Consider the following 14,839-nt stretch of genomic DNA (forward strand, 5'->3'; position numbering starts at 1 on the left):
AAAGGAATTTGGGATGCAATTGAAAATGGTCCTTTTATTCCAATGCCTGAAAAAGATAATGTTTTTTCTGAAAAACCTTGGTCCCAATGGACTGAGCAAGAAAGGAAAAAGGCTCAATATGATTATATTGCTAAGAACATTATCACCTTTGTCTTAAATTCTGATGAGTTTTTCAGGGTCTCTTAATGCGGATCTTCAAAGGAGATATGGGATAATCTAGAGGTAACTCATGAAGGAACGAACGATGTAAAGAGGGCAAGGAAACATACTTTAATCCAAGAGTATGAGATGTTTAGAATGCTCAAGGGAGAATCAATTGCGGATGTGCAAAAGCGGTTCATTCACATTGTCAATCATCTCATGAGTCTTGGAAAGGTCTTTGACAAAGAAGAGTTGAATATCAAGATTCTCAAATGTCTTGATAGATCTTGGCAACCTAAAGTCACGGCTATCTCAGAATCAAGGGACTTGACATCTTTGACTACAGCCTCCTTGTTTGGAAAACTTAGGGAGCATGAGTTGGAGATGAATAAACTCAACATTCAAGAGAGTGAAAATAAGCATGTGAGAAACATTGCCTTAAAAGTTGTCAAGCACAAAAAGAATCAAAACTCAAGTGATGACAGTGAAGAGGAAACATTTTGCTTGCTATTTAAGAAATTCAGAAAGTTCCTAAAGAAGAGAAACAACAAAAGTGACTCATCCAACAGGTATGATAGCAAGAAACCTATTGAGTTTAAAACTAACAAATATACATGCTTTGGACGTGGTGAACAGGGTCATATTAAAACTGAATGTCCCAACAAAGAGAAAAAAAACTTCAAGAAGCATAAGAAGAAAGGAAAATCAAGAAGAGCTTACAATGATGACTCATCAAGCTCCTCTTCAAGTGATGAAGAAGAAGCAAATGTATGTCTAATGACAAGACAAGAAAGTGACACAAGCAGTGTAAGTTCTTGTACTTCTTTAAATGCTGAAAATTATAGTCAACTTCTTCAAGCTTTTAAAGAAACACATGAGGAAGCTAACCGATTGGCAATCTTGAACAACCGATTAAAAGGGTTGAATAACTAGCTTGAAAATAAGTCAAGGCACAAGAAGAAGAGTTGGAGAATTCAAAAACTGATTTTGAAAATCTAGAAATGCTTTACAAGAACTCTTCTTGCAAGTGTGACTGACTTGTTTGTGAAAATTGTGAATCTCTTGAAAACAAGGTTCACTACCTTGTGAAAACTGTGGATAGGCTTTCAAAGGGTAAATCCAACTTTGAGACTGTCTTGGCATCTCAAAATTGTGTTTTTGGAAAATCAGGTTTAGGTTTTAATCCACAGAGCAAGAAAACTGAGTTTTCAAAGTCTTTTTCAAAACTGCCAGAAAAACAACCGATTGAAAAATCTAAACAACTGGTTGTTACATGTTTTTATTGCATGAAGAGAGACCACTCAGTTAGATTCTGCGGAGTAATAAGGTTTTTTGTTCCCAGAGGTATTTTGAAATGGGTTCCTAAGGTTTCTAAGGTTCCTAAGGCTCCTACTAACATAATTGGACTCAAATTCATAAGGGGACCAAATCTTGCTTCTTAATCTTTTCTTGTAGGTATCCTTGGCAGCCAAGAATCAGTTTTGGACTTGAAGAATGACTGCTAAAGGGAAGAATATCAAGAGTAAAGACAATCTTTGTACCTACACTTTTCAATTGTATATGTCTTGCAGGGTTCTTTGAATGTCAAGAGACATCCTTGGCAAATGCATAGTGGTTGGTCAAAAGAGAAACTTCAAGAATAAAGAGTATGTGTGTTTTCATTTCTCAATTTATGTAAGTGTGCCTTGTGACCATATGAACATCTCAAAGTCTTCTTTTTTGGTGAATCTATTGGAGTTCTCTGTGCAAAGGTATGAACAAATTGCATACTTCATTTTCATCAATTTAAAAGGTAATTTTTGGTTATGAAAAATGTTCTTTTTGTTGTCAGAGTAAAACAACCGATTGTTTTTCCTCTGGCACCTTTGTATAATGCTGCCAAGTTTGCTTATGCATGATTAAACCATTCCTCTTTTTCAAATCTTGCTTTTGGACAAATATACATTGAATGTGCCTCAGAATCTGATAATAAAAGATTATATCCACTTGTTTTCTTGAAAGCTTTATGTCATGTTCTATTCTTGAAATGTCAACATTGATTGTACTGTTGGACTACTGTATTATCATTCTGATTTTTGCTTTGTACAACCCTTCTCATTGTCTATTTGTGAGAAAAAATAGGGGGAGAAGTCTATGCTTGATTTGGTTGTACAGATAGCTTTAAAATTGTGCATTATGTTGTTGTTATTCTGCACTTGAAAGCACTTGAACACTTCACTTTTTCTGGTTTTTCTACTAATGTTGTATATGCAGAAAACCAGTTTGTGTGTGTCTTGTTATCTTGTTGCTATACTTGCTTTGTATATGCATCAATTTTGTGTTGCAGGACCTTTCAAGTACAGGTGTATGTTGAAGACTAATCAAAGTGATGCTTCTTATTATGGTTCAAGAGCATACACCTTACTCATATTCTTGACAAGTCAAAATTCATGAGATATGTAAAGTAAGTTGTACATGTTCATCCTATGTTTTCGGCTTCATAAGACCAAATGAAATTCTAAACATGTTGAGGTAATGCAAAGGTATGAATGTATTTCATTATGCATTTTCCATCAGTTTGAAAGATGATTTGCTTTGAAAAATAACATTTTCTTGTTGTCTCAGAAAAACAACTGATTGTTTTCATGAAACAACCGATTGTTTTACCTCTGGCACATTTGAATAAAGCTGTTATGAATTCTTATGCATGATTACAGCTGTTTCTTTGCTTTTGAAACCCATTGTGGATCAAAAATGCATTTATTATGCCATTGAATCATATAATAAAGAGATGTATTCTTTGTTTTCCTTGAAATTCAAAGCTTTTTATGAATGACAACCAAATTGATGGTCTTTGAGTTGATAAATATTTGTGAATGTATCTTTGGAACGGCTGGAAGGTTTGCTCTTAACAGAAGAGAGAATATTTCTACCAAATCCGCCTCTTGAGCAATCATTTGACCAACTTGAACTGTTGGATGAAGAAAAGATATGGGGAGAAATTGTGGTCTCCTTGTTAAAATTTATGGGGTCTATGGTACTTTGATTCTGCTATTGTCATAACTCTGATACACCATAGATTTTGCTTCAATTCTGATATGGTATCAAAGATTTGTTGTTGCAATGGTGTTGGTTTTCAATGCTAGAAAACACTTATGCAAATAGGTTTTTTTTTATCTCTTCTTTCATTCTATTTGTGAAGACAAATAGGGGGAGAATGGTGTGGTTTTATGTGTTGCATTGTTGCTGCTACACTTTGGTGTTATTTGATTTTATCATGGTTTAAATTCTATTGTTTTCATGCTCTTATTCACCATAGTTTTGTTGCACACAAGTCTATTTTTGGCACTGGTTTTTATGGTTATTTGACTGGTTTTTCTGCTTAAAGGCTTATGCAGAAAACTGGTTCTGTGTGCCTTGGTATCCTGCTGGTATACTTGCTTTGTATATGCACAAATTTTGTTTTGTAGGACCTTTCAAATTCAAAAACAACAACACAAACAAATCAGGGATTTCTGTTCATCAAATAGGGGGAGATTGTTGAACAAGATGCTTTGATGTCTCCAAATCCAAGAGGAAAGCTTGAAGACCTTGTTGTTGTGTGTGTGTGTGTTGTCTAGTTGTTAGAAACTAGTTAATTCACTCCTTAAGATGATCCAAGTTCATTTGAATCTTTAACATTTTGAAAAGATGAGTTTTCTAAAATGTTGTTGAAATTTCAACAGGTTGAAATTTCGAAAAACCAGGTTGTTTTACCTTGTTAGTTTTCGAAAAGGTTTTGGAAAGCTTGACTTTGCTGTCAAGTCAATTCAATCGATTGTTTCGACAAAACAACCGATTGTTTTCCTGAAAACCTTAACAGAATTTTGTTAAGTGGTTTTAATGTGCTTTAAATGATCCTAACTACCTTGGCTCCTTTATTAAATGTTTTTGACCACTTGGTTGGTCTATATAAAGGTGGTTTTACGCTCCTAATCTTGGAGTAAGAAAAAGAGTTTATCAAAAACAGTTTTTCCAAGATTTGAAAGAGCTTTGGATCATTCTTAATAGTGTGGAATAGGATATGGTTGTAATTCTGAACTTTAAGCTTAGTAATATCCAAGTGTATTCTATTCCCTTCTTCCTTGATTACTGTATTTATGTATTTGTGTTGTCAAGGAGTGTTGTGTGTTCTTGAGGTGTTCAAGATCAACACTCTTTGTGTGGTTTGCCAAAGGTAGTGTGTTTCTTGAGGGGTTCAAGGTCACTACTTTGGTGTGTGGTGTTTGTAATCTGGTTTTGATTGCATAATGGATTACCCAGTGGTTTCTGGGGACTGGATCTAGCTCTTGGTGTAAGAGTGAACCGGTATAAATCTGTTTGTGTGATTCTCTCTTTCCCTGATCTCACATATATCTGTTTTAAGTTGTTTTTATTAACCGTTGATAAAAACAACTTGTTGAATCACAAAAACAACCGATTGATTTTCTAGAAATCAACTAAAACAGCTTTGTGCATTGCTTTCCTTAGTTTCTTTCTGTGTGATTCTTCATTGGCTTTCATTATACCTTCAAAGTTTGCGAAAATCTTTTATAAACAATTCACCCCCCCCCCCTCTTGTTTAAGGTCATATATTCTAACAAGTTTAAATATATATGTCGTCAATTGTTATTATTTCATGTTTTAAAAATTTACTCACTCTTTTCATGGATGATGTAGGGATCATTGGCAGTTACTTGTCTTATCAGTGGTTGATAAGACGACTTTGTGGTTTTGTTCCCTACACAAGAAGATATCCACAAGTCTTAAGAAAATCATTGATAGGTAAGTACACTATAAACTTAACTCTGTTTGTTACTAATTAACCATCTACTAACGAGATTTTTTGTATCGACCAGTTCATGGCGTGGATATAGCATCCTAAAAGGTCGATCGAATTAAAATTTCAAAATTTGAACTGGATAAGACTAAAGGTTTGTAATTTTTTTTCTTTCTCTTTTCATTGTTTATCAATACTAACTTTTACCTTTTATTGAATTATAGTGTAATAAACAACCAGGAAGCTATGAGTGTGACTATTACATTATGCAATTGATGATTACCATTGTAAGACTAGACCTTAAAAGTGATTGCCAGGAGGTAACATTTGTTAAATTATTTTTATAATTCTTAAACATATATGTATCTTAAAACTAATTATGTGTCAACCATATTTTGAAATGCAGTTTTTCATGGATGAGGCACCCATGTCTCCGGAAGCCATAGCATATGTGAGACATTCTTGGTCCACATATTTCCTAAATTTTTATAACTCTAGGATAGTTGATCAATAGTGTAGGAATTGGAGATAGATAGAGATATATTATTAGTGTTTGTATACATTTTTATCAATATATATAGTTTGATTCTTTGAATTTATTTATTTGTCTGACTGAGTATATATAGTTGAACAGGTTAATTTATATGAAAATTACCATTAAACAATATGCACTAAAAAAACACTATTTACTAGGACGACTATTTACCATAGTAGCACTTATAAATCAAGCGTAAGATTTACAAAGACGGGTATTACCACAGCCGCACTCCATTTACAAGGGCGGCTAAGGTAATAACTGTCCTTATAAATCTTACGCTTGACTTATAAGTGCGACTATCATAAAGCCACCCTGGTGTATAAATAATATTTTGAAATATTATATATATCTTGAATTCACGAGAGTAAATATTTATGAGATTTTACAGCAATCAATATACTAATATTTTTAATTCTAAAAATTTTAATCTCAAAAGACATAAAATAAAATAATAATTTTAATATATTCAAAAAATTGTAATATTAGTATAGTACATCCTACAAATTTGACTCTAACCAATAAACAAATTATATATAAAAAAAAAAATTAACATATCATTTTTCAATACAAAACTTTAATACGATAAATTTATAAATTTTCTTCTTTATATACTTTTATCATTCTCTGTTATTTATTGTTATCATGATAAAAATAACGTACATATTTATATTATTTTTTTCAATAATTACAGCCATTCCTATTTAAATTACATATAGAATGTAGAATTACTATAAAACATACTAATGTATGAAACTTTTTCTGAAACTTCTTCCATTTGAGCTTTCTCATTTTTTTCCCTTTCCTTTGAATCGCTAAATCCTTCTTTACTGTGCCAATACTTCTCTTCCTCTGTGACCTCTTAACCTTCTGGAAGCTCCTTGCAGCTTCTACCTTATTGTGTGGTGAGTAACTTGTTTCTTTTCATGATTTTCCAAACTTTGTTCGTTGTGGTCAATTAAGGAAAAGTGGTGGAGATTGTGCCTTTGATGGAGTTCTCCGTGCTCTTAACATAATAAACCGCAATCTCTAAGATTGCACAAAACTTGAGAAGAAACTAAATAGCAACAAAATAAAACAAAACCCTAAAAAAAAATTCTGTGGTGAGAAACCAAGAAGATGAAGAAAAGATGAAAGAAAAAAGAGAAAGGAAATCTGGTGATGTGTATTTATCAGCTCTGAATTACGCATTTGATTTTAATTTTCCGTGCTGGAGCTCACATTTTTTATTTAAACTTTGTTCACTGTTCTCTTTTCAGCATCTCACACAGTATTCCCCTTAGAATATATATATATATATATATACTAAAAAAAAAGGTTTAATATCGTGGGCCAAAAACGGACCCTAAGTATAAAAAACCTACGCAAAAGGGTCATTATGGTGAGCATAGCGTTAATAAGAATTTTGAAGCTAATGTACTCGACGTAAAGATATTGGCGTGTGGGCGACACATGACGAGTGTTTTTTTGCGTAGGTCAAGCGTGGGCTTAGCCTACAAGGAGTTTAGAAATTTATAAAAACATGTGGATTTGACCCACGGTTAGCCCATACAAAATTATATTAGCGTGGGCTTAGCCTTCAAGATGTCCACACTTTTTTAACTAGAGTGAGTTTAGTTTAGCCCACGATAGTGCCACACAGTCTTTAAATAAGCGTGGGCTAAGCCTTCTGTTGGCAACACATAAGCGTAGTAGGTTAAGCCTTCATGTTGGCCACAAATTAGCGTGGGTTTAGCCTTCAAAATATTTTTTATATTATTTATTTGAAGAAGTGTAGGCTTAGCCTACAAGTTTGGCACACAGAATTTCAAATAACTATACAGTTTCTAGTTTCCAATTTGAAATATATTTTTATTGAAATAAATCAATTTTAAAAAGAAAAATATTTTTTTATTGAAATAAATCAATTTTAAAATTACATTTAACTAATGTGAAATTAATTTTAAAATTACTCTATTTCTCTCTTTCTTATTGCATTTATCCTATTTTTTACCTATTTAATTTTTTTCAATATAATTATTAAAGATACAATTATTTTAGGGAGCAATCTAATATGAAGAAATGTTTTCCTTACTAAAAAAGTTTTATTTATAAATTTTTCTTTATACTTTTTACTTGTCTTGAAAATTCAATGTTGGAAAAAAAATGACATCATAAAAAAAAAGCATAATAATCTGACCTAATTTGATCACAAAAAAGAAAGTGAAAACAATTTAACTTATAATTCAAAAAACTGATTGTTCCATGCATGGAAAGCATGTCCAAACTTCTCATCCCAAAAAAATACCCAAGTCCTAATAACATAAATAACAAGAATACAAGTTATCCAAAGAAAATTTTAATCAAAAACTACAACATTAAAATGCAAGTTGACATTCTGCCAAATGGGTGAAAGAGAAGGATAAAGAGCACAAAGAATATGCTTGGTTGAATGAATTGAAACATATTTGGACAAATTGTAAGGCTTTTAAGGTTATAAGTTTTCGTAAAACCCTTTCACTTGCACCACCTAACTATACTCTACATAGATCGTGAAACCTCCTTTGTGCTATGATAAAACAATTATAATACAATAATATGCTAAAAGTTTCTATTGGCTGCATTTCTTAGGGTCATTTACTGAACTAAATAGATGTTACAACTATCAAATGCTATTGTGTCTCAGTTTTATTGCTGATAAAAAAATATTGTGATGGGCTCTAGGGGACACATGAATGTGCACAGGAGGTACAGGGCTAGGCTCAAACAAAGCCTTAGTCACCATAATGAATCCCTTCAAGATCTTCACAAAAATGATTGTAGGTCACAGAGTGTTCAATTTTCTGAAGTGATGGAACTTCTCTCATCAAGATATTGTTGCCTTAATCCTTATTTACTCTAACCTTTCAGATCCAGTTGCAACAAGCAAAGTCTCGTCTTCTAGGCCCTCAACTATATCCACTCAAGAAAATTAAGAAACTGCTGTAAAAGGGTATGAATGAGAATAATAAGAATGAGATTTTTATTGAATTCTTAGTTTGGTTACTGCATGCACTTCACCATTTGAAAGCAAATGACAGATATTGAAAATACAACACATAGTACCTACCATCAACAACATATGCAAATTTTACCATCTCAAATGTGATAATTAGATTTGACCAACTAAAATAATGGAGTGTAAGGTAATAATTAAAGTGGTGGAAGAACTTACAGTGACTGACAATTAGAACTCACTTCAGCTACATATATTCCAGGGAACTAACAGTAGTCACATGCACATAGACCTGCACAAAATTATGAATAACCTTTTACACGGATCATTACAAGTGAAATTATATAGGTATGCATGAAATTTACAAGGTCACAGATTAAAGGAACTGGTACCTGAGAAGCATTTCACACATTAATTTAAGAAGAAGAAAAGGGAAAGTTAAAGGAGGAGAAATAATGGTACCTGAGAACAACCTCAACATCACACAGAACTGATAGCTCAAAAGCCTTCTTCAGCAACCCATTTCGCCTGTTCGAGAAAGTTACTTGTCGGCTTGTGGCAAGTAATCTGACCTAATTTGATCACAAAAAAGAAAGTGGAAACAATTTAATTATGTATATTTCAGGTCTTCTAGATGGCACTTTTAGTATGTTATATGTTGCATGCAGTGTGCCAGAGTGAGCACAGGAACAATATTCAGAATTATATAAGGTGCAATACCAGGATTATATAAGGTGCAAACTTTTATAATCAGGAATATCTAGATTATATATGTATTATTAGGAACATCTTTATTTATAGTCAGCTACATTGTATCTGTCATTGAACTTGATCATGTTGGGATATATGATGAGAGTTGAATAAGTTAGTTCATTACTTTATTGGAGTGTTAGACTACTTAATTGGCCAGAAGCTATTCAAAGTCCCAATTGTCCATGTCATTGTCAACATGTTCTTCATCATCTTGACTTGATTCATTGACCTCATCTTCATCATCATCATCACATACTTATCTCAACAGAAAAACTACAAAATTGACCTGAAGAGCTTATCACTGGAGGAATCTTATAAGTGATTTTTGAAGGAGTTGAAGTCCTTATGTGTTTAAGAGAGTCGACGGTCACTTCAAATTTGCACCAGCTAACCTGTAAGCATAAACAAGATTGATGAGCATATATTTATTCACACTTACTAGCCTTATTCATAGATTATTGGACTATAATAATAAATAAATCCATTGTTTTAATTAATATTTTTATAATTCGGTTTATTTGGGCCTTAACTATTATTATTGTTAATTTTGTGTTTTTAGAGTAAATTATCCGGAGGAAGATCTACCTTTATGAATGGGCCAAATATGCAAAAGTCCAAGTTGCTCTTGAACCAAAACAGAAAACAAATTTTGAAGAGAAGAAAGAGAAAATAAAATCTACAATATCTCAGAAACAGAATTGGAAACAAATCTTCTGCAAAATAAAAAGAATTATGGAAAGGGAAACTGTTAACAAAATATAAACTACAATATTTTCCCAAGATCCTTGGAGCAGAAAAGCCTATAAAAGGACACAAGCATCAAGGAGAAGAAGGGAGCTTCATAGGGTTTTCTTAGTTTATTTTCTTCTTAGTAATTCTTTTGTTTTGCCTCCGCATGGAAGGCTAAACCTTTTTGGTTGATTCTTTTGTAATTCCCCATTGAGTTCTGAGGTTTTGTTCAATAAAAGTTTCAATTTTTGATTCTCTATAGCAGTTGATTTATTGTCTAATCTCCTGGAAAACTGGTTTTTGTGAGAGGTTGTACTTGAACGCATGATTGAGAGTCTTCCTTATCTTAAACTTTGGTTTCTTAGTTAGTTCGCATTGTTCTAATTAATTTCTTGGGCGCATGATTCAAGGGAGAGGAGGTAAGCATTCCCATGGAGTATACGCATGGAACAAAGTGGGTATTGATTAAACTAGTAGACGCATGCTTTACTGGTGAGTTTCAGTTGAATCAGATCGGCGCATGTTTCACATGATTCCCTAGCTCTATTGAAGGATTGAGAAAAGATTAATCTTTAGAGAACCTGTGAAGAATTCAATGGTGGAAGAACTAGGGATCAACTGCTTTTTATTTGCTATTTTAATCTCTTTTATATTTTTTGCACAACTATCTCAAACCCCCTTTTTATCTTTATTGTTATTGCTAACTTTTATTGCCTGCAGATAGATTTTAAACCCTGATCAACTGATTTTACTATTGGATTCGTTGGGAGACGACTTGGGGACATTTGTCCACAATTATACTATCATCTCTCTAGTGTTAGACAAGTCTACGCTAGAATCATATTAATTTGACAGAAAAACTACAAAATTGACCTGAAGAGCTTATCACTGGAGGAATCTTATAAGTGATTTTTGAAGGAGTTGAAGTCCTTATGTGTTTAAGAGAGTCGACAGTCACTTCAAATTTGCACCAGCTAACCTGTAAGCATAAACAAGATATATCAAATTTATTGAAGGAGTTAAAGTCCTTATGTGTTTATGCATTCCTCTAAAAACTAGTAGTTAGATCTGATCAACAACCATGTGTTACTTGTACAATAACCATGCACTTGTTTGCATGCATCAAATTCTTTTACCAGACATAGTAAAAGCTAAAATTTTTCGGAGAAGGAACTTATGTAACTTACTAAAAATGAAAAAAGGTACAAAAGAAATTTTTTTTATACAAAGAACAGAACTCATTGTATACCTACCTTTCCTCCTATTCTACTTTATATTTCAGATACAGTGAAAGATAAATTAGGAAGTATATTGCATTAATTTTTGTGAAATAAAAAAACGAAAAAGAAAATTAAAATTTCAATCAATAAAAAACTTAATATGATTTTTAAGGTATACATTGTAAGAATGAACGCACTTCATCTATCATGAAGAGCAACAACACAGACTCTATGGTTCAATATTTTCATTTATTAATTCTTGTACTTTACTAAAACTGTACAACACAATAAATTTGACTAATGCAGAGACAATAGTAAATCCTGGTGAAACCTCATAAACTATTTTTATCATGTCTCATACACTATTTTTCTCATGGGTGGGTCCCCAACTTATATCTTTATAATTCCTTCTTTGAATGGTCAAGCTACAAATTATTGATCTTCATGTGAAACCACACTCTTTTTCATCTTCTTATCCCTTTCATCACTTATCCAAATTTAATTCCCTTTTTGCAATCTCCCATTGGTAACTAACCCTTTCCACCATTCCCATTTCATTTTGATGGAGTTAAATCACCTCTATTCCTATTATTGTAACTTTTACGTTTGACTATTATTCTTCTGAACTTACTATTATTTCTCAATGCTAATTAACTTTTACGTTTGACTGACCAAGAGAATGAACACATTTTTCATATACAGTTATTATTCTTAATTTGAGTGAAAGGGGTTTAGAATATATTTTGCAAAGATCATTGAAGCAAGTAACTAAGTAAGAATAAACAAAGAACAGTGTCCATGAGTTGATGGGGTTGTATAGGCATGTGGCATTGGTCCTTCATCAGCATCGTATCAGAAATCAGACCAAGAAGAAAGAAACAAGAACAAACAAAAGCAAAATCCTCTTCTTCCAATTTGCAATTCCTTGAGTACCAATGGTTATTTTAAATATGCTCATATTAATCAAGACCAAAGCAGGTTAACACTAACTTGTTACAACACCTTAGGTGCATCCCCATATCCTTTTATCTTTGCAATTACGTGCAGTCCAAGCTCACGTGCCTTCTTTCCACTCACTAGAACTAATGCAACAATACCATCACTGGAAAAATCAACCAATTCATTATCAACAGAAGACTAAGCAGTTTAGAACCTTATGATTACGGTACCATGTATTGCATGACACAGATATCAATTTTTTAACGAATGAACAACCCCCTTAGAATTCAGGTATCAAGGAACACAAGGGAAGGGAGGAACCTTATGCTAGAAGTTTTGCCAGCAGTCACAGAACCCCAACCTGTTTAAAGCTAGGTCGAAGCTTCCTTAATTTTGCAGCATCAAAATGACAACACAAACACAAATATTAAGAAAATGTAGGAATTTCAACTATAATACAAATGAGCACGCAAATTTCATGTAAGATTTCGGTTAGGAACTTGTAAAATGACAAAAGATATTTGAATGTCTTAAAGTTTTGTATTCAACATGACAAGAACCATTGGAATAATGGAAACCCAAAAGACCAAAAGCTCGTGTATACAGATTCAATCTTAACACTGAAACCGCTTTTAGCCAAAGTAATACTCCACGAATTCATCAGGTATCTAAACAATGAAGGACAGTGGTTAAATTGTGCAAAATGGGAAATTGGAAGAACAGAGATAAAAGAAAGTTACCGTGGGAGTGTAATCCATTAAGGAAGCAATGAAATCAGAGAGAGCAACGTCATAGTCGCCTCTTCCTTCACTCGATTGTGGGTTCTGATTCATCCTTCTTTCTTACCGATCAATCGCTACTCAAAAAAGCTTTAGAATTCACTCAAAAGAGTCTGCGGACTCTCCGTCGCATCCGCAGCGCGAGTCTTGACGTATCTCGCCCACGAAGACGATGGTTCTGAGCTTCTACAACCAAACCGAAGCACGACGTCGTCGCGGTCCACTATGAAGCTCCGACATTCTCCAAACCCATGCAATCGATTCACAATGCTAAAATCACTGCGACTTGGTTGGTATTCATAGATGGAATTGTTGCAAAGCAAAAACAGAGAGAAGAGAAGAAATAAATGGATGGAGGATTAGGGTTAGGGTTGGATGAGGAAAGTAAATTGAATTTCGATGGACCAAAGTAAATTAAGAAATAATTTAAATCATAATAAAATATTTTTTTCGTCAGATAAGCCTCCACCAAAGTTAAATTAATTTTTAAAATCCTGAAAAATTATTTAAAATGGTGGTCTAACCTACACTTAATATAATTATTATTTTTTCCACAAATTTAGTGTCTCATTTTGTATCTCCTTAACTAACACAAATAAAGTAATATTATTAAATTAATTTTTATAATTATTTGCGTGGAATTTTTTTGTGTTTGACCGACACTATCTATTTTGTTTTTCTTGTTCATTTTGCCTAGGCTTAATTGGCCCACGCTTTCTATGACAGTTAAATCTTATTATTCTTGTAGTGAGTTGTTGTATCGGTCAACGTAGTTGGTGGAATTATTTTTGAAGGGTAGTCGACGAAGTCTCAGCTCCTTTTTTTTGTGTTAGTCATCTTCTTCTTGGATGGGTTTTGGAAGTCAACAAGTATGTTTTTTCTCCAGTGGAGGAGCTTCAACCTTAGCATGAAGTTTCTTGTAGTCAAAGTCCTTGCCCATGATATTTGCACCAAAAAAGGAAATTAGAAGTTGGAATAACATACAACAATTTACAAGATGCAAAAAGCGAACCTTACCCAACAATAAGGAAATGGGGTTCTCAGCAAAGGGCATGGTGAGGAAGAATTTGTCCTTGGTTGTAAGAAGATACTTAGCCCTTCACTTAAACTTGTTCAGCTTTCGCCAATACAAAGGAAATTTAGGTATATGATCTGAGTGAAAGAAAAGGTGTTTCTAAGGGTCATGTGGCAAACATCTCAATTTGAAATTTTTATTTTTGAAAGTAGAAGTGTAGATGGTAAAAAGATGACCATGTTAAGCTTTGATTAGTGCAATCGAATCGACCATGAAATCGTGTTTCAATTGATAAAAATACATAAATTTATTGATAATAACAACCTCATTAAAATTAAAAATTGATTCTGCTATAATAGACGGGATAATTCATACTTTTTTTTTATCAGCATTCATACTTAGTTTGACTCATCTTTGGATATTAACATAGGCACAAAAGTCTATAAATATAACTTAATTCTTCAAGAACTACTCACTCAATCTATTTTATTTACCAACTAAACACTTTTAGAAATTTATTTAGCTTTTATTGACTTAAGCGTTGAAGAATCTTTTACAGATGAATCTTTGTTCAATATTTTTCTCAACAAGCTCGATTACTATACTTAGAAGGATTTAACTCGACCACAGTTTGACTTCCTCTTCTAAATCCACCCCGAACAGTTCTCACTCAGTCCCAGTAAGAATAGGAGGAAAACCTTGGTGGTACTTTTTAAATTTTCAAAAAATCAAATAAGTTTTTTGAAATATATAAAACATAGTTTAGTGTTAAAATATTATATTTTATTCACTTTATTTCTATTTGTATTATTTTTACAATTTCTTTTTTTTTTTACTTTTTCTTTCATTAATTGAAATAAATATTATTTATATTTTATTTCTATTTCTGTTTATATGGGGGTGTAGAGTGCAACCAAGAGCTGAAGAAAAAATGCGTGGAAAATTAGAAAGGCCTGTAATTAATTAATTCCTCTTAT

At 32.7% G+C, this 14,839-nt stretch overlaps 1 long non-coding RNA gene across 16 annotated transcripts; it reads right to left on the bottom strand.

Annotated features, from left to right (window-relative positions):
• Nucleotides 1-7,855: 7,855 nt before the first annotated feature.
• Nucleotides 7,856-13,258, bottom strand: LOC137825633 (uncharacterized). Of its 16 annotated transcripts, none has more exons than XR_016514986.1 (8): nt 12,809-13,248; nt 12,390-12,454; nt 12,120-12,231; nt 10,783-10,888; nt 9,305-9,572; nt 8,890-8,999; nt 8,647-8,719; nt 7,856-8,411 (listed from the first exon to the last, which is right to left on the bottom strand). It is a non-coding gene; the product is annotated as an uncharacterized LOC137825633 (long non-coding RNA). The 16 variants fall into 16 exon arrangements; XR_011083322.2 differs by having other exon boundaries at nt 7,856-8,414; nt 12,132-12,231; nt 12,809-13,245; XR_011083321.2 differs by having other exon boundaries at nt 7,856-8,414; nt 12,809-13,245.
• Between the last annotated feature and the right edge of the window lie 1,581 nt (nt 13,259-14,839).

The sequence above is a fragment of the Phaseolus vulgaris genome, chromosome 8 (assembly GCF_051622355.1).
Source record: "Phaseolus vulgaris cultivar YP4 chromosome 8, ASM5162235v1, whole genome shotgun sequence".
In the NCBI taxonomy this organism is placed as follows: domain Eukaryota; kingdom Viridiplantae; phylum Streptophyta; class Magnoliopsida; order Fabales; family Fabaceae; genus Phaseolus; species Phaseolus vulgaris.